The sequence below is a fragment of the Pecten maximus genome, chromosome 4 (genome assembly GCF_902652985.1).
Source record: "Pecten maximus chromosome 4, xPecMax1.1, whole genome shotgun sequence".
Classification (NCBI taxonomy): Eukaryota; Metazoa; Mollusca; class Bivalvia; order Pectinida; family Pectinidae; genus Pecten; species Pecten maximus.
In genome coordinates, this window is record NC_047018.1 from 35360416 (window position 1) to 35382349 (window position 21934).

Below are 21934 nucleotides of genomic sequence, written 5' to 3' on the forward strand. Positions count from 1 at the left end.
ATAACAAATCTATTCGACATTTGTAAAATAATACTGTAATTTGTACTCTATCCTCAATTTGTATTGTAAGGTGATAATACCTTATTTGTCCTTTGTACATTATTTCGTAATCGTTGGTTGCTTCCCCAAGGTTTGTAATACCATGTATGTCACGTTTTCTCTTAGTAGAATAGTGACACAGTTCAGAATATACACCTTTATATTACTTAACGTTCGTTTGTAAATTCAATATCGAAAATTGTGCAATATATAGTGAATATCCTATACCTTTCACTTGTATGACTGATTATCGATATTTCTCACGAGTGCATTGCATGACAGAATATCAATATTTTCCACGAGCGGGTAACACGTGTGGAAAATATCTGTATACTCTGTCATACGAATGAAATGTTTATTATATTCAACGGGAAACCATTCACTTTTTCTATTTATTTCGATTTTTTATACAAAATAGAAAGAAAAATACTCTGTGTTGAAAAAGCGCGAAAATCGTAACATACTGTTTGACGTCGCTATCCATGTTACGTTGCGCTTGACAACAAGACAGCGCCGTTTTGAAAGTGCTGTTCAACGCGCTCGCAGTTTTTGCTATACCTGGCAAGTATAGTCAAATGAATATCTTATTAATTTATAGTGCAAAATAATGTGGGTAATTAACGAAGCGAATTCGTATTAAATGGTTATTTAAATGGTTATATTAATTTGCAGTAATTGACAACATGTGCTTTCCTGTTCGGACATACGCTTGAAGTACTCTTTCCCTATTCTATTCATTGTATGTCTTTAGTTCATGGTACTGACTGACCCTTACCGATTTTTTTCGTTACAAACTCCCCTCCGCCTGTGCAGTCATTCGATAATCAGTAATTTCTGTTTCATCCGACATATATCAGACAGTCCGTGAACCTAGTGTGGATAGTCCTCTGACCAACGTCTATCGACCGCCACCAGGGAGTTCATGTTATCAAAACGTGCAGTTGGATTCTGTTGCATTCGGCAACAAGCATGGCGTTATACAATTTTAATTGTTATAATATGAATCCATAGAGAGTATAACGAAGTTTATAACTGCCATTGTATCAAACTAAGGCATAGAATTTATTCAATATCTGCCAAATGTATTATGCCAGAGCCTTTATTTAGAGTGGCAGTGTTATTGATAAGAACAGGCGATTCTCGTTAATGTGATGTATGGATAATATAATAAATACAATATGGCGCTATCGACAGGTTTGGTACTGACATGGAATGGCCTGTAAATAGAGAAGTGTCGACTAGAACGTTAATGTATAAATTGTTGCTAACTGTTCTCTGTTGAGGTTTTGCACATGCCTTCCTCTCCACATAAGTATGTGTAAGTAAGGATTCCGTGTAGTAGATTATAGAATTATATATCTATTAGAGAGTCCTTGTTGGATTACTATTGGGCATTTTTTAACTGTGTTTCATATGTGTAAGTAAATAAATCAAAAATGTCACATATGTATCTTTATCATGGATGTGTACGAACGCTTTATAAAAACAAACGTTCCCTCAGTTTGAAACACCAGTGTTTTCATAATCAAAGGGTTCCTCAGTGATCAAGTGTTTATCCTTAAAACGCTGATTTCTCAGCAGTGGCTTACGTCTTGATGTTTATCTGTAAACAGTTTCTTCAGTAACCCAGCATCCGGGTGTTTATAGTAAGAACGTTTCCTCAGTAACCAAATATACTGCCATTTATACTAATAACGTTTCCTAATTAACCCAACAGCCGGGTATTCAAGCTAATAACGTTTACAAATTAACCCAACATCCGGGTATTTAAGCTAATAACGTTTCTTAATTAACCAAACATCAGTGTGTTTATAATGGGGACGTTTCTTCGGCAACCTGAAATTCTGGGTATAATGTATTTATACTTATAACGTTTTCTCAGTGACCAAACATCCGGTTGTTTATATCCTCAAATATTCAGCATCCGGGTGTTAATACTGCGAATGTTTCCACAGTAACCCAACATCCGGGTCATTATTGTAAGAACGTTTCCACACTAACCCAACATCCGGGTCATTATAGTAAGAACGTTTCCTCACTAACCCAGCATCCGATTATTTTATACTGAGAACGTTTCCACAGTAACCCAACATCAAGTTGTTTATACTATGTACGAAGGAAGTTTCTTCAGTAACCAAACATCCGGGTGTTTATACCGAGAACGTTTCCCCAGTAACCGAACATCCGGCTGTTTATACCGAGACGTTTCCACAGTAACCCAACATCCAGTTGTTTATACTATGTACGAAGGAAGTTTCTTCAGTAACCAAACATCCGGGTGTTTATACTAAGAACATTTCCTCAGTAATCCAACACCCGGTTGTTTATATTAAGAAGTTTAACATTTCCTCAGTGACCCACTGCCGAATGTTTATACTGAACCTTTCCGTATTGAACCCATATCTCCGAGTGTTTAATTCAGTATATAAACATGTATTCCACATGAATCAGTGAATTAATCTCTGATCTAAGATATGCATTCCGTGTGGTAGGTACGTATCAGATGCGTAGAATCTTTTGTTCTAGACATGCAACTAAAATCGCCTTTGTTTACCATTAATTCTAATACACGCAGTAGACATATACCATGTGGTGTCTGAAGGAGATCATGACAAGAATTATATTTGTTCCAAACCCATATCAACAAAAAGTAATGTTGCAAATTTTCAAAACATTTTCCAGGTACGTGTTTTATGGTGATGAACGCTCTATGTATATCGAAGCAATCAGATTTGCATTGATGTTTTAGAATCTCATTCACGAATCAACAGCTTTGTCCCCGTGAGCCAGGCTACTTATGATACCGCTCGTTACACCCGCATCCCTGCTACAGTCGCGAGTAGAGCTTAGACTACTGCAGCTGAGGTTTATGTGTCAGCTGAGTACATGAACGGGGGAGCCGGGGAGGTATGCGTTACGTATCGCTACACATGACGATTAATCCTGGCAATGCCTAGGACAGCGATGGATGGATACGTGTCATGTGTGATCTAAATGGCTTTATTGTGATAAACAACGGAGTGTGTGTGTTCCGCAGTTAAACAGGAGACACAAAATGCCTGAGTTTGATTGACAATAGGATTATAGAAATGTCGACATCTAATAACCTACCTGTAAGTATATGTCAATCGATATTGTGCTCTTGTTTATGCATAGAAATTGGTGACAATTTTTTGTCGTTGTTGTGACCTTGTTGCACTTTCATTTGATAGTTTAAACAACATTAACTATCTTAGTGGTGATAGTACAATGCTACGACAAATACAGTACGTTGATGTTGATTTCGAATGTTCTGCTTTATTTTTCTCTCTTTGTAATGAGTTAAAATTGAAAAAAATATGACTTTTTCATTACCAAAACAACGCAATGTACTTCGTCGTTGGGATCATAGTATCCAGCAACACTGATGATGATTAGCATTGTAGCGAAAATGACTTCGAAGATAAAGCGATGACGATAAATGGTTATCGTATAGGAGGCAGCCATTGTGTACACCTACACGCTATATGGGAATATAACATATACCTGTAATAATGGATAGAAGTTATTGTTTATGCAATGTATAGTCTTATTATCATCTCAAGCGTTATTTCAAACAGAATTACTCATTGGTAAATAGGAGTTTACTTGGTACAGAGATTCCACATCGCCATAGCATCAATCATTTCCCAACATCGTTTATCCATTACGGAGGTATATAGGTAGGTAATAGTTTTATGGTTTACTGCCTATCAATATTATGACTAATTGATATAAATACATTCTTACCCATCACGTAGCTGTGTGAGCATGTGTGTACGCTTATAGGCGTAAACCTGATATTAAGAGCATTGACTAAACCCAGGCTTACCGTGCCGATATCCAATGGTATTCTACGTCCATCAAGTTTTGATAACGGTAGGTTAATTTGCATTAGCTATTATTGTATTGAATTATATTCGGTAAAAATAACATAATATTTTGTGTTTATTTGAAACGTTAAAAGAGGATCGCAAACCTATTTTCATAGCGGTATAGAAGGGGGCGGGCGAGGATGGAGTGGACTTCCTTGATCTCAATGCATTGAATATGCATGCAGTTAAACTTACAAAAATCTTAAATAGGTTATGCATTTCAGGGCAAAACAAATTAACATTGTATTTGCATGTGATATCTGAGTGTCTAATGATCTTTGTCATTTTCGATCATTATAGATAAATCATCGATCCAATCAGATCTGATAGTGTGAATATATCATCAACCAGATGTGACATATTGATAATGAGCCAACGTGCGTTAATAGAGGCCAGTTAATTTATTATCAATACATGTAAATCTAGGTGTATTAAAACGGTCGATACGGAAAGGCGATTTTAATGTTTCGTTTATGCGTCCAGGTGATTTTGACGAACTCATTATATGCAAAGTGGAGTAAATATACTGGTATCATGTCAAGGATTCAGAGGAATCGTGAATTTGTCATGGTGAATTTAATGTATAGTTAATGTGTCAGGGTGGTTAAATAAACAGATATTGTGTCAAGGAAATTAAAGAAATCGTGAATGTATCAGTGTGAGTTAAATGGACCGTTAATATGTCAAGGTGATTGTAATATGTCGTTTCTGCGCCAAAGGCATTTTAATTGTGTTAATGTGAGTTCAGCGTGTCGTTTATACGTCAAGTTGATTTAAGTGTATCGTTAATGTCTAAATGTGATTTAAAGTCCAGGATCGCAAATGATTCAATGTGGATTAAATGTATCGCTTATTTACCCAGTCGAGCTTAATATATCGATATTGTGTAAAAGTGAGTTTAAAGCATTGCTAATGATCTGTACCAAGGAGAGGTTACTCGTATGTATATGTAAAAGTGAGTCTAATGTATTGTTTGTGTGTCAAGGTGAGTCTAATGTAGTGTGTGTGTCAAGGTGAGTCTAATGTATTGTTTGTGTGTCAAGGTCAGTCTAATGTATTGTTTGTGTATCAAGGTGAGTCTAATGTATTGTTTGTGTGTCAAGGTGAGTCTAATGTATTGTTTTTGTGTCAAGGTCAGTCTAATGTATTGTTTGTGTGTCAAGGTCAGTCTAATGTGTTGTTTTTGTGTCAAGGCGAGTCTAGTGTATCATTTGTGTGTCAAGGTCAGTCTAATGTATTGTTTGTGTGTCAAGGTGAGTCTAATGTATTGTGTGTGTATCAAGGTCAGTCTAATGTATTGTTTGTGTGTCAAGGTCAGTCTAATGTATTGTTTGTGTATCAAGGTGAGTCTAATGTATCGTTTGTGTATCAAGGTGAGTCTAATGTATTGTTTGTGTGTCAAGGTGAGTCTAATGTATTGTTTGTGTGTCAAGGTCAGTCTAATGTATTGTTTGTGTGTCAAGGTCAGTCTAATGTATTGTTTGTGTGTCAAGGTCAGTCTAATGTATTGTTTGTGTGTCAATGTGAGTCTAATGTATTATTTGTGTGTCAAGGTCAGTCTAATGTATTGTTTGTGTGTCAAGATCAGTCTAATGTATTGTTTGTGTGTCAAGGTGAGTCTAATGTATTGTTTGTGTGTCAAGGTCAGTCTAATGTATTGTTTGTGTGTCAAGGTGAGTCTAATGTATTGTTTGTGTGTCAAGGTGAGTCTAATGTATTGTTTGTGTGTCAAGGTGAGTCTAATGTATTGTTTGTGTGTCAAGGTGAGTCTAATGTATTGTTTGTGTGTCAAGGTCAGTCTAATGTATTGTTAACGTGTCAAGGTCAGTCTAATGTATTGTTTGTGTATCAAGATCAGTCTAATGTATTGTTTGTGTGTCAAGGTGAGTCTAATGTATTGTTTGTGTGTCAAGGTCAGTCTAATGTATTGTTTGTGTGTCAAGGTCAGTCTAATGTATTGTTTGTGTGTCAAGGTCAGTATAATGTATTGTTTGTGTCTCAAGGTCAGTCTAATGTATTGTTTGTGTATCAAGGAGAACTGAATGTATTGTTTTTGTAACAAGGAGAGCTTAATGTATCGTAAGTTTGTCAAGGAGAGCTGAATGTATTGTTAATGTGTCAAAGAGAGTTTAATACATTATCTGTGTGTTAATGGGAGCTAAATGTAATGTAATCGTGTCAAGGAGAACTTTAATACTTTGTTAATGAGTCAAGGAGATCGTAATGTACTGTCTGCGTGTAAAGAAGAGCTTGTTTTTTTTTTTAAATGTTGCAAGGAGAGCTTAATGTACTGTCTGTGTGTCAAGGAGAGTTTGTTATTTCAAATAAAAGCTTAATGTATTATTATTACATCTTGTAGGTGTCAAGGAGATCTTAATGTATGATTATTAGGTGTCATGGAGAGCTTAATATAATGCTGGTGTGTCAAGAAGAACTTAATATATTGTAAGTATGTCAAGGAGAGCTGACTGAATTGTTAATGTGTCAAAGAGAGCTTGATATATTATCGATGGGTTAAGGAGAGCTTATTATAATGTAAGCGTATCAAGGATAGTATAAATGCTTTGTTAATGTGTCAAGGAGATCGTAGTGTACTGTATGTGCGTCAAGGAGAGCTTGTTTTTTTCAAGTGTTGCTAGGGTGTCAAGGAGAGCTTAATGTATTTTGAGGGTGTCAAGGATAGCTTAATGTATTGTTATTGTGTTAAGATGAGTTAATGATGATTAACTTCACACAAGGTGAATAGAAAATATAAATCGCATTCATATTTATTTATTAATCACACAATTTTCAATGTCCTGTTGTATGAGGTTTCATTTGATCAAGGACAATTTTAAATTACGGATAAAAAATGAAGAAACAACGTGCGCATGTCCTTTGATACGCCATGATTACCCAAGGATGATTAGCATTTCAACACGACAAACATTCATATCTCAAAACCCATAGTAATGTGACTGATGGATCCCTCATTTAAAAGCAGTCAAAGAAATGCTTTGATTTGTTTGTGTGTCTACCAGTGCGATACAGTTTTCATCGCGTTCAAATTTTCTACAAATGGTTAACGATAATGCACCCTCTTTTGTTTCCAATGATGTGCTGATGCCTGTCACTGTAACATAACCACTGATATAAAAAAAAAACATTATATAAAACCTGTTGATTGACTTTCTTTTAGAATTGGGATGGGAAAAATCAATCCGGAAACGTGACTGGTGCCATTAGGTTAATGAAGTTAACAAACGCATGATATACTCAGGTAGAGCGAATTCATCGAGATATAAATACAAAGGTTGCGAGACCAATGGATATATGAAATATAGGAGTGACTGGTCCGATACCACTTCTAGCAAGTCTTACTAACACAATGTCGAATTTCATTATAATGACATTCGTCTTTTGTTTTCAATCGAGTCCCTTGTATTAGCTTCAAATGTGTATGTATTCCATAGAGTTTACTAAAAGATAAGTATATATCATATAATATCAAATATTGTATAGGAAAAAATACCTGTGTATGTATTTTATTGACTGGTTATAAAAGTCAACTGTTCAAAGGCAAATTAAGGTTTGTTAGTTTAACATGTGTTAACAAAACCTCACCATATATTTTGTGACTAAATATATATATATTTATTAATCGAAATCTGTCATAAAAGTGGAACGTCATAACCACAGTCCAGGAATATAAACGTGTAAAATTTTAATTGGTCTGATTCTCCATAGATATACACTGGCGTTGATGGTGTGTTGTAGGCGTGTGTTATAGACATTGGCAGACATACCATTCATGCTACTTGAAGATTACTTGTTTCACCAGAAGTGTGCCAGGTGCTTTAGCCGGGTTAGATTGAATGAAACTACCGTTGGTATGCTACACACCGTACCAGCTTCATCTGTATACATTAAAAACAGCCATTCATTCATGTACAGCATCTACTTATATTATTTATCTTTACATTATTTATGCCTATTGCATGCAATGTTTCCGAATTTGAACGTTCCCTAAATTTTGTATAGGGAATGCATTGCTTCCGACTTGGACTTAATTAACATTGTTAAATTACCCAGCTAGCTTCTTACACTAGGTTATCTCCCCCTTGTTCTAGAATCAGACATATCGACGAGAGCAAAACCATAAAGGTTATTTTATTGATAATTTTGATATTCTAGAGACAAGGGTTAATCAAAACAAAACCCAACCGTCTAGATATGACTGTAAAGCGGACATAATTTGGGCGAAGGTGACCACTGTAACATTGACCAGTTTGAACTCTACCCATACTATCACAGACGTTCTGTGTTCAGTGGATGTGGTTAACACTACTGTATCACAAGCAGCTCGGCGTCAGGGGACATCCCGTCACGTTCTGAGAGGCGATAAATGATCGCTTTGGGACAATCAGACGGACTTTTACATTATCTAACAGGTGATCACACACCAGGATTGACGCGGGAAACCTCAGAATTTCCATGTGATAGTAATGAGTGCAGACAGCCAAACGGATTTCATTATAGCGAAAGGCTTTTTGTATTGACGAGAATAATTTTGTCTTGTCATACAATATACTTGATGTCTTGATTCCAGACTTGTCTTAAATGTAAATTGTCTTATTCCTAGTGTGTTCTGTAAATAGGATTGGGTTTATACTCAAAATATATAGTTCATTTATAAATTATATAACATTGTAACGATAATGACGAAGGAAACAATTTTATTACTCGTGCCCTGACTTTGCCCCGAACATACGATATTAAAACACCTAGTCACCAAGTAAGAAATACCTGCAGCCAACGCCACTACACCAAGTCCATGTCCCTATCAATGGAACAGTGGAAAATGAAGCCTGATCAGGTCTCGAGTCATAAAGTTGACTTCCTACGACATTTGTGTTACTATGATATATATATCTAATTATTGTATCATATACCCCATTCGTTGTTGAACCGAAGGTTAAAGTTTTTGAATTTCCTGTCGTAGCTGTGCTGTGTTCATAATTACTTATTTATATATCATATATTCAAAGTTAATAATATATTTCAATCTCCTGTTTGATTTTCATATAGAAGCCACTACTATTAATTGACTGGTTATGTTAATGGAAATTGATCTTAGGGATGATTATTTAAACGGAAAATTATTTGTTTAGAGATGAACTTGAACAGATTGGGGAGAAGTGGAAGAGGGGATTCCTTAGTTTCCGAAACCCTTTACTCTTGGATTGTAAACATTAAATAAATAGAACAAGAAGTGGATGCACGATCTTTCAACAGTGGGCTGTATTTGGTCGAGTTGAGCGAAGTATTTTTAGATAGATAACAAAGAAATAGTCATTTCGTTGTGTTGCACTAAGGTTTCTTTTATCGCAATATTAAATTGTATATATCTTATCTACGATAGGGGATCAGATAAGCAATTAACGGTCCACTTCTTAGTATAAAGATAGCCTTTACCCCTCATAGAGATGATTATTCTTATTATGGTGGTGATAATATATATCAAGCTATATTGGCAGACATCAGAGCACTATACTAAATTATTACTGTCACAAATCCGGATGGATCTTCAGATCATCTGTGATTGGTGCTACATATTATACGTTAATAACGAATATTGTATACTGTTACTAAATCTGATCTATCCAACACAACAGGGCAAGTAATTCCGGATATAGTTTAATATTTCTTTATCTAAAGCAGACATCAAAACGGAAGACATTTATATATCTGATGTTTTGAATTACAAGTAGCACGTGGTTTACAATGTGATTCCTGTGCTTCATCATTTGACAGTCCATGTACTTCTAGGTTGTCTTTTATGAGAATATAGACAACACACTGAAGGGAGATTCATTACGGATATGCGTGACTATTTAGAATCAAAAACAGATATTAGTTGACGTCATTTCCCGACCTATCAGGCTATTGCTTTGTAGATTCCTCAGTATTCAAAGCTACACAACTATTGCTGAGGAACTGTTTTACCTGCCACGTTCTCGAACGCCCACCTTGTATACGTCATCCTTATTCAAATATATCTGTACACCAGCTAAAATATCCCATTTATTGACTTCCTTCCCTATCTTCAAATCTTTTACTCAACATTTACTGTTTGTTTACTTTTATGATATTTTACTGAAACAGTGATCTGCCGTTCCTTTTTATGATTCATTGAATTATTTTTATCTTTCTCGTTTGTTTGACTGTGCACCATATGGAAAGGATGACGTAGTGTCGGAAATATCATCTGATTACACTTAACATTCTTTATATTGTCAATATTCTTTTTTGGAAGATTTTCAGTTTTTATAGTTATACATGTATAGTTTGATAGTTAATTTGATAGTAGTATGGGGTGTTAACAAGGAATAGTTTTTTTATCATTTTTGTCGAAACTTACATAATTATTATTTTTCGTATTTATAAAGAATTTTGAAATGTATACGTATTAAGTCGGAAACATTAAAAGGTCTCGGTTTTGTCTCTAAATTCAGGTACATTATATATATTACTTAGTATGCAATAATAGTTAGATATATCTGGTTTTAACTTTCTATTATGATCAATAACATAATTGTATTTTTGGGTTGTCTTAAAGGATTTTTTCCTTATTTGATATGGAATCAGACGTGTTTGATGCTTGTTGCAATACCCGGTGGTCGGTTATCACCACTCTTGATTTCACTTGACAGCGTGGCTTATCTCGGATTTGACCTAGATTCGTATGGTGGGTGTCGTTGATGAAGCAGAAGCCGCTTACTCTTCCGGAGGACCTGGTCTGATTCTCCTTGTACTTCTTCATGAGTCTCTTTGCAAATATATTTTTTGTTTATATTTTCCTCGTTGTATCGATTTTGATTTTGGAATATGATTTTGGTATCATGTTGTTATTAGAATTATCCTGGTTTATCTACTTTTACTTGTATGTGTTCAATACTTTCCTATTTGTTTTGAGCTCCATTGTTCTCATCCTTTACCTTGATGACGTGTTTGAGCAACTGTATTCTTCTGAATGACGACGCTATGGTATTTATTTTTTCTGCCCGATGTGATATTTTTGGTCCAGTGATTTTGACGTCATGATATCATGGCATCGCTTTGGCCTGTGTGATGACAGTGGTTAAAATCACATTTTTAGTTTGCTGTTCTGCAAATGAAATAGCATCAAACGTTTAATAAGACTTGTCATCCTATCTATTCCATTGCGCCTTTAGAAATGTATATGTTATCATATATATTATACTAATGAGGTTTTCAATCTCTTTGATGTATCGAGTGGGGGAACCCCAGTGTTAGTGTTTGTATTCAAAGAGTGGTTCACTTCTGTTACTGTGTATGTGTGACAATGAAGCGACAATCTGTGAAAAGATGAGTTGGACTGTGTGTGTGTGGATGGTTTGAATACATGTATTGTGCTGGTATGCGAGGAGATTATATCTACGTAAAAGACTTGGTGTGCTATGGGATGTATCATCAATACATTCACCTGAAATTGCGTCAGGAACTAAGCCATTCATGCAGATATACCATACATTGTATATCTGTTTAATTTTACTTTTAAAGTTTACATTATCCTTTACTTATTGGACGACATCGGCATCATTATTCTTGAAGTCTAAAGAATTAATCTCATTGTTAACAGTTTTGTTACAAAACCTAGTACTGTTAAACATATTAATTATTTAATCAGTATCCGTTCGATGCACGTGATTTGGATATTGATTGATTAGAGAAAATTATCGATTAAGCGTCTTTTTCTCTATAATCAGTCCAAAGCATGTCGCCTGATCGATTTTTTTCACTTTGATGTCCGATGCACACCACTTACCTACTCGCACACCACGTATGTGGATTTCACGTAAGGATAACACTGGTCGGGTCTTCAACAAATTTTCATATATTGAAGTGTGTCTTTAGTGATAATATATTATTGCAAACAGCACCACACATTACTTTGATGGTAAGACAATACATTATAACAAATTATTTTACTTACGTCACCAATGTAACAATTTATACTGTTTTTGCAATCAATGAACAATACAACGTAACAAAATGTAGTATAATGTATTCACTTTACATTGTCAGTAACTCTAACACTTTAGATTGGGACTTAGTCCGAGTTTGACCTATATCTGTATGGTGGTTGTCGTCGTGACCTATATTTGTATGGTGGTTGTCGTCGTGACCTATATTTGTATGGTGGTAGTCGTCGTGACCTATATTTGTATGGCGGTTGTCGTCGTGACCTATATTTGTATGATGGTTGTCGTCGTGACCTATATTTGTATGGTGGTTGACGTCGTGACCTAGATTTGTATGACGGTTGTCGTCGATGAAGCAAAAGACTTTTACTCTTCCGGATCGTATGGTCTAATTTTCCTTATACTTCTTCAGGAGTCGCCATTTAAATCTATATATTTGTTTATGTTTGCCCTCGTTTAATCAACTTTGAGTTTGAATCATGGCTTCGTTATTTTGTCGTTTTTAACAGTTCCACACAACGTTTTTCATTGTAGCCGGTGTTACATTATAACCTGCATTGATTCACAGCATTTACGTTATGATTCTTATGCATTAATTACATTTTAAGCTATAATATTACCACTAACGATGTTTTTTTTTTGTTTTTTTTTTGTACCTTCTGAAACATTCCTTGATATACATGTCTTAAGTCTCGCGATATACTAGACGGTATGGGATGACCCAAAATGACGTTACTTTCAACGTTCTAGTGTTGAACATGATACAGTCACGCTAGTATCCGCCTTCGGCCCACGTTTGCCGAAGGGTTCATTGTTGTTTCTCCAGTTACTAAAACATTATTCTTATTGTATTTTATTGTATTTCCAGTACTTCTTATATATATTATGTGATTGTATTTGTGTTTTGATAAAGGGGCGGATTGTCTCGAAAATTTAACAAGCCTCATTGTCCACACTGTTTGAATTACTTCTTTGCCCCATATATATTTGGAGGGATACAAATGAAGTTTGAAACCCTCAAATGATGGAGCGAACACAATGTTGTCTTCCAGGTGATTATAATCAATAACTTCTTATCGTATAACTACCTTTATCACAGTCTGAGTAATAATGTCAATAAATCACATCATCGGCGCTTCCTATCTTGTCCCTCGTGACAAGCTGCTGCATATTTGTTTTATGTGACGTATGTGACTTATTTCAGATGCAATTGTATTTAACTGCCACGATTTCGATATCAGATAAATACCAACAAATATATTTTCTTATCGATTGTTTGAATGTGTATAAGTACACATCTATATATCATGGCAATGCCTTGTTACATCATTCTTTGATACGCTGTATATTGTTTATATATAGGGTATTAGCCTGTCTTCAAGACAATAGATTTTTACCATTTTCCTTTGTCATCTGCGATCAAGACGCGGAAACCAGCTCAGGAGTTAAATGAGTGGGAGGACCTAAGAGAAACATCAACTATACACGGTAAATACATCAGACATATAGAATACTGATAATGAAGGATTGAAGGTATCGACCGACTTGGTATCGGTGTAGCTAAGAGTACGATTTACAATGCAGTCAAGACAAAAAGAAACTATCGTTATTTTGACTCACATGGTAACCTGACTTGTTGATGTTGGTTCAGTGCCGTTATAACTAATCCTATATGTCCACAGGGAAATTTGTTTATGGAACAATTCATTATAGATCATATCGCATATAGCCCAGATATTTGTGGTATTGGCAATTATCTAGGAGGGGTGTAGGATCCTTATCATAATTACATTACAAAGTGCATTCATACACATATATAAATGTGCTGGAAAAGTACATTCTATTATAACTTGTATAGATTGAACCCACAAGAATTGTATAGGCATCGCCTGAAATAACATTATTTCCAATATTCATATTTTGAAAATAAAACGTTTTAGCGACGATAATGCTTTCATATGTAAATCCTCAGTCGAAGTAGGTCTGCTTTGTTATATACAGTCAAACTGTTTAACACAGAGTAAAAAATCATGTCCAGCAGTAAACATTACATATACGATATACCAAGTTATCTCGAATACGTATAGATGTATGTAGTTTTCTGCACAGGCGCTTGCATAGAAAATATGACTTTCAATTTTTTTTTGATATCACAGTGGTATGTGTAATCTGTTAAGCTTCAGCTTAACAGATTACACATACCACTGTCATATCAAAAAAAATTGAAGCTTAACAGATTACACATACCACTGTCATATCAAAAAAAATTGAAGCTTAACAGATTACACATACCACTGTCATATCAAAAAAAAAATTGAAAGTCATATTTTCTATGCAAGCGCCTGTGGTTTTCTGTGGATCAAAATGACAAGGGTCGACTGTATATGATCGCTAAACATATTTTTGTGAAAAGTTTAGATCCAGGTTAAACAATGAATGAAGCCAGTCGTGTATATACAATGTATGAACGAAATAAAATGTAAAATGAAAGTTATCAATTTTACACTAATATTATGAAATAGGCAATTAAATTACATCAACATTTCGATATCTCGATATGTTTAATGTCAATAGAAATATGTGAACATTTATATAAATAATGTAGACTTTTATATGGATTTTTGTTTTTAGACTTTATATTGGTTTGAACCATTCTGAATTCTATCAGCGAGAATCGAGTTTATGAATGTCAATCCACAAAATGGTTATGCTCAATAGATCAATTTAGTTGACACGAGTTCAAATGTACTTACTACATGTAATGCAAGTTATAGAAGCAAATCATGTGTATTTGTTCTGAAATAATTTGATCAATGAACACAAACAAAGCAAACAAAAAGCGGGCGAGTTCATAAAGGACACTTAAAATATCGCCCTCGTGCATTCTCAACGAAGAATCGACCAAAGTTTGTCTAGTAACTTCTGACCGCCTGTATATTATCTTTCAATGGTTATATTTTCGGATACATGTATAAGGCATTGAGAGGTCTTTCATTGACACTTGTATTTAGTATTGAGTGGTCATTCCTTGATACATGTATTAGGTATTGAGTGGTCATTCATTGATACATGTACATGTATCAGGTATTGAGTGGTCATTCCTTGATACATGTATTAAGTATTGAGTGATCATTCATTGATACATGTATAAGGTATTGATTGGTCATTCCTTGATACATGTATTAGGTATTGAGAGGTCATTCATTGATACATGTATTAGATATTGAGTGGTCATTCATCGATACATGTATTAGGTATTGAGTGGTCATTCCTTGATACATGTATAAAGTATTGAGAGGTCATTCATTGATACATGTATTAGGTATTGAGTGGTCATCCATTGATACATGTACATGTATTAGGTATGGAGTGGTCACTCATTGATACATGTATCATGTATTGAGAGGTCATTCATTGATACATGTATTAAGTATTGAGTGGTCATTCATTGATACATGTATAAGGTATTGATTGGTCATTCCTTGATACATGTATTAGGTATTGAGAGGTCATTCATTGATACATGTATTAGGTATTGAGTGGTCATTCATCGATACATGTATTAGGTATTGAGTGGTCATTCCTTGATACATGTATTAGGTATTGAGTGGTCACTCATTGATACATGTATTAGGTATTGAGAGGTCATTCATTGATACATGTATTAGGTATTGAGTGGTCATTCATTGATACATGTATTAGGTATTGAGAGGTCATTCATTGATACTTGTATTAGGTATTGAGAGGTCACTCATTGATACATGTATTAGGTATTGAGAGGTCATTCATTGATACATGTATATAGTATTGAGAGGTCATTCATTGATACATGTATTAGGTATTGAGTGGTCATTCCTTGATACATGTATTAGGTATTGAGAGGTCATTCATTGATACATGTATTATGTATTGGGTGGTCATTTATTTATACTTGTATCATGTATTGAGTGGTCATTCATAGATACATGTATTAGGTAGTGAGTGGTCATTCATTGATACATGTATAAAGTATTGAGAGGTCATTCATTGATACATGTATTAGGTATTGAGTGGTCATCCATTGATACATGTACATGTATTAGGTATGGAGTGGTCACTCATTGATACATGTATCATGTATTGAGAGGTCATTCATTGATACATGTATTAGGTATTGAGAGGTCATTCATTGATACATGTATTAAGTATTGAGAGGTCATTCATTGATACATGTATTAGGTATTGAGAGGTCATTCATTGATACATGTATCATGTATTGAGAGGTCATTCATTGATACATGTATATAGTATTGAGAGGTCATTTATTGATACATGTATATAGTATTGAGAGGTCATTCATTGATACATGTATATAGTATTGAGAGGTCATTCATTGATACATGTATATAGTATTGAGAGGTCATTCATTGATACATGTATATAGTATTGAGAGGTCATTCATTGATACATGTATATAGTATTGAGAGGTCATTCATTGATACAGGTATTAAATATTGAGTGATTATTCATTGATACATTTATTCATGCTGAATAGTTATTTTAGTAGTAGTTTTAGGTACCTGTGTTCGGTGCTCGCTGTATTTATAATTCTGTTAATATAAAATGCTGCCATGTGGTAGGGTAGATACATTTACATTTACCTACATCTATATACTGGGATATCAAAAATACTGGTTTTTTTTAAGTTATTTTGATAATCATTAATTTTATGTTACGCATTCGTAATGCTGACTTTAAGACTTCTAAAAGATATTTAACACTCGGATTATAAAATGAATCTGGCGTAGATTACATTTCTCTAAGTTTCACAGTCAGAATTCTTACAATCGATGGTTTATTTTCACAAGGATAGACGACGGAGTCTCCAAATCCAAGCGTCCATCATTCTAACCATAATCCGCAATAAATGACGGGTTAAAACCATACTGGACATCTTAGCGTCAATCAATCATTACATGAATTCTGTAAAGCGTCACATAAAATGCAAAGAAACACAAACAGCACGGAATGTTCCAAAGGTAATATCAGACCACTTCTAGGACTGTACAAAGACACATAAAGCATTAGCACCATTCAAAACAAATTTAGCGCTAGATACAGTCGACCCAAAAATCAATCAAATTATATCATGCAGCTGTTTCGCCCTTCTAGGACTCGTCAGTGATGTTAGAGACATCATACAACTGTTTCGCCCTTCTATGATTCGTTAGTGATGTTAGGGACATCATGCAGCTGTTTCACCCTTCTTGGACTCGTCAGTGATGTTAGAGACATCATACAACTGTTTCGCCCTTCTAGGATTCGTTAGTGATGTTAGGGACATCATGCAGCTGTTTCACCCTTCTTGGACTCGTCAGTGATGTTAGAGACATCATACAACTGTTTCGCCCTTCTAGGATTCGTTAGTGATGTTAGGGGCATCATGCAGCTGTTTCACCCTTCTATGATTCATTAGTGATGTTAGGGACATCATACAGCTGTTCCGCCCTTCTAGGACTCTTCAGTGATGCTATGGACCTAAAGTGGTCATAGGAAGTGGAAAACTCCAAACCGTGTCACTTTTCAAATCAATTAAAACGTGTTGCACAGGTTATGGTAAAAATATTAGGACTTAAAGGTCCAAGTACCCTACCACCCTTAGTCTCAAATAATTCCACTAAGGACACACACGATATTAGCACCTTTCAAAACAAATTCTAGCCAATATACAGTTTACGTCCTATTTTTTGTTGAAAATGAGATAATACGCCTGCTTCTTATTTCAAACTCTGATATTTACACAAAGCAAGAGGATAATTGTTACGTTGCTACCAAACTCCAACATTTACTGACAGTATGAAGATAACAGATAGGGGTTTGCGTAGTTTTTAATTCAACGGAAGAAATGGAAATTGGAGCCTGAAGTTGGTTCCGAGTTCCGAGTTCCGAGTTCCGTTTAAGTCCCTAATCGGGAGCAATTGATTATAAGTAATGTTGCATTATAACAATATCAATATTCAATAAGAAGTAACTTTTATCACGATTTCTGTTTAATAAAGCATCCAAAAGTCCCCTGACATTATACAGATAAAAGAAATACGAAATACAGTTCATCCGACTTCGTTGTTTGAATTTTATCTCACAACTTTCATTTAAATGGTTGTAATTCATCACCAGTGTGTATAGATCGATAAAATAGGTTGAAAGATATATATAGATATAACTTGAAAATGCATCTTTTTGTTATATATTGACTTCGTTTAGTTTGGTTTGGTTTATTTTGTTTAACGTCCTATTAACAGCGCGGGCCGTTTAAAGACGTGCCTGGCTTGGGAGATGGAGGAAAGCCGGAGTACCCGGAGAAAAACCACCGGCCTACAGTCAGTACATACCTTGCAACTTCCCCACGTAGGTTTCGAACTCGCTACCCAGAGGTGGAGGCCTATTGATAAAGTGTCTGAACAATAAAAATACTTTTCAAGTTTTCATTATTATTCAATTAATGCTTCTCCCAAACATCAATTGAATAATAATGAAAACTTGAAAAGTGTTCATGTACTTAATAAGGTAGCTTATGGGAACGATTTTAAAAACAATTCACAACCACTAAATGTAATATCTATGTATTACGTAAGATTTCCATGCCACTTACTGTATTGTCTATGTAGCCGAACAAATATTTTGATTCTAAATGATGTTCTCTTTTTACAAATAAAGATTAATCGAATCAAACATGAACACGTCTTTAACTTTAACTGTGCTGACACACCTCCTGCTATTGAACAGTTCCATCCACAATACTTCCGTGTCTAAGTGTCAGTAGCTAGGCCTAACAGTCCTCCCACTAGACCGAGGTTAGGTCGCGCCAGACTTTACATGCTTTATAGCCTATCAGATTACCTGCGACAACGCGGGGGCAACGCCATCACAAGAGCACGTCAGTTATTGCCAGGCTAGGTATGATTGTTACCCGATTGCTCGACACTTTATAGCGGCAGAGATTAATCTTCTAAAGTCGTCATCTCTGGCAGTGGGTTCTTGTACAGGTGGAGACATGCAGGTTCACGCTACCAAGAACAAACTAAATATACATGTATCGACATGGTATGATGTTGACACGAGTAATTAGCCAATATATAGCACGTATAGTGTGTTTAAGCAGCTGTCAGTTCGAGAACCCAATTAGCTTTTTACTAAAGTACATATTTATTGGAAATATATAAGACTGATGACTTAAAATAGATTATATTTTAAATATGAATTTGATATTAGAAGTTAGCTCCTGCATCTACAAGAACATTTAGCTCTATATTGCCTTCTTTCAGTGCATGTGATATTTATTAAACTGATGGCGTGGTATTGCATTTGAAAACTATCGAAATATTACAATTACATTTTTTCACTGTACATACATTTCATATGATGGAAGGAGGCGAAATCAAGAAAGCTACGGGCCTCAAACACAAACTTCTCATCAGATACTAAATGTAAGGAGATAGGTTAAGCTAGGAAAAATGCTTGTTTAAAAAATCTAAGGACTCTTTAAACATAACAAGCATTCATAGCACCATGTGAGTATTTTTATGTATCAGGCATGTGAATAAAATTGGAATAGTCTTATTTTTGATTGGACTACTCACACTGAAAGATGGGGCCGCGGTGACCGAGTGGTTAAGGTGTCCCGACACTTTATGACTAGCCCTCCACCTCTGGGTTGCGAGTTCGAATCCCATGTGGGGCAGTTGCCTGGTACTAACTGTAGGTCAGTGGTTTTCTCCGGGTACTCTGGCTGTCCTCCACCTCCAAAACCAGGCACGTCCTTAAATGATCCTGGCTGTTAGAAAGACGTTAAACAAAAATAAACCGAACAAACCAATCACACTGAAAGAAGTTTGGTTGGTTTTATTCAGCGATCATGCTACCTAGTACACACTTCAGATTAGCATGTATTACCTTCTCACTTTATTTGTTGGATTTAGTTCGTTAATCGTTAAAAAGTTGATTAATTTCCATTTGATTTGAGTATCCATTTGGTAAAACTAAATCACCATTCAGAGCTTTTTCATTAAATCAGCAATATTAGCTATAGATTTTTATCAACATGGAAAATGCAGTAATAATATAATCGCTGATCGAATTCCGTCACTACAGGTAAACCATCAATATCTTGGCAATGGCTTTCAAGATGAAATTCTGGCAATCATACTTCGTCGTTTAGATATCGATTCATTAGATCTGTAAATAAACAACATTGTCAATAACAACCTAAAGGCCTTGGACAAATGAAATACCAAAACCTGTTGCATTACAACGATACTTACCATTAGCACTGGTGTTACCAACATCAGACTGATAAATTATGATCAAAGATATTATTTTTGTAGGTGGTATATTTTTAAGTTTGATATTAGTTCATATTGAACTCAGTATCTCTGAAATTTGATATTTATCATAAAATTGCTAAATGCGGAATACATAGCAATATAGTGGCACATGAAATATAATACGTCATGAATCTTGTATGCTCCAAGTGAAAAATAACAAAGCCTTGTGTGTTTCATTGAGTAAAAGTTCTGTGCTCCTGTATCGACCGTATCATTGCTGAACAGCCACAACCGGAAGTCTGATCGTATTGTTTCTGAAAAGCCACAACCGGAAGCCGGTCATGCCATTCTTTTCCGGCGTTCTGCATGAGATGACTTTAATACCTCATTATATGTTATCGATCAGCAATTACATTTGATGTTCAGTATTCTTTTGTTAATAATGGGTCGCACAATACACACATTTAAGACGTACTTAGCTGCCTATTGTCTCATCGGAACAAACTGACGATATGTGTTGTCAAGCTATGGTAAAGTGTGAGTGATATGTGCTCCACTACTATTTCTTGTTTTAAGTCGAATCCGCTGGATTTTTCTTATTTTTAATCTCACCTGGTTATGCCGCGTTGCAAGTAATATCCAGTTATTTCTCATTAAAGATCTGATATTGAAATATTCAAATTAGACTTTGACAACATTTGAATTGCAGGCTTTTGTAACAGGCAGCTTATAATCTAAAGCAGTTTCCATTTGGTGATACAGTTAGTTCAATAAAGATATTTCTTTGTATTCCTACTGCAGATGACGTTTACTCGTCCTTGTCGGGATTATGCTGCATTTGTCAATAATTTGTGTGACATATTTGTCACCGGGAAATAAATATTGTTTCTGTTATATTTGCTCATAACACACACTGTTTGGCTGTGCTTGGAATCGACAGCGGAACGCATTCCTGTCAATAACTTTGATGATCCATATTCTGACGAATATTCTAAAATCCCGAAACAGTGACTATAAAAATGCACATATCAATAGCATGCATTTTAATTGTATTTGGCCACCAAGCAATTTTGTATAATCGACAGTTTCGGGTGTAAGATGCTTACGAATATCTGCATCACTGAAAGTTTACTGGAGACGATTTTTACCAGAGTGCGTTTGAAAAGGACTTTCGATCATACGTTTGTCCTTAATGATATTTGATATTTGTTACCTTATAATGATGTTGGATATCAAAAGGAATTACAGATATGTATGTAGCGCTATTATAAATCAACAAAAATTGGCATTTCAACATCATTGATTTCACAGTAAGCACTGGATATCTATTGTCAATTAATTAATTGAAATATTTGTTTCGGTAAGCTGACTCCCCTTACATAAAGCAAACTGTTATTCAGAAATGTATTCCAATAACCACTCCCTCGTCTATTCTATCACGACTTACAGACGTATGTGTTATTAAAACGATAAGATCAATATTTTAAGGACGCATGAACCCGTGCAAGTATTTGTAAACCTGCCTCATTAAGACCGCGTATATCATTTATGCTGTTATTACCTGAAAGATGATGTACAATGTACCAATTACCGTCCACGTGCTGACATAAGTATAGGGTTTTGAATTGTACTCTCATTACAGTCTCGTCAGTCGAATATCATTAGGAAGATTTCGTATTTTTCTGTAGTCTCAAGCCACGTTGCTATAGGTATC

At 35.1% G+C, this 21934-nt stretch overlaps 1 protein-coding gene across 3 annotated transcripts in view; it reads left to right on the forward strand.

Annotated features, from left to right (window-relative positions):
- LOC117325946 overlaps nt 1-21934 on the forward strand; it is a 231364-nt gene that overhangs the window by 151141 nt on the left and 58289 nt on the right. Inside the window, exon 1 of one of the 3 annotated variants that reach the window (XM_033882477.1) lies at nt 2901-3152. The exons of the other annotated variants lie outside the window; for them this stretch is intronic. The gene's annotated coding sequence lies outside the window, so the exon portion shown is untranslated. Of the gene's footprint in view, nt 1-2900; nt 3153-21934 lie in introns of those variants that run through there. 3 annotated transcript variants of the gene reach the window in all.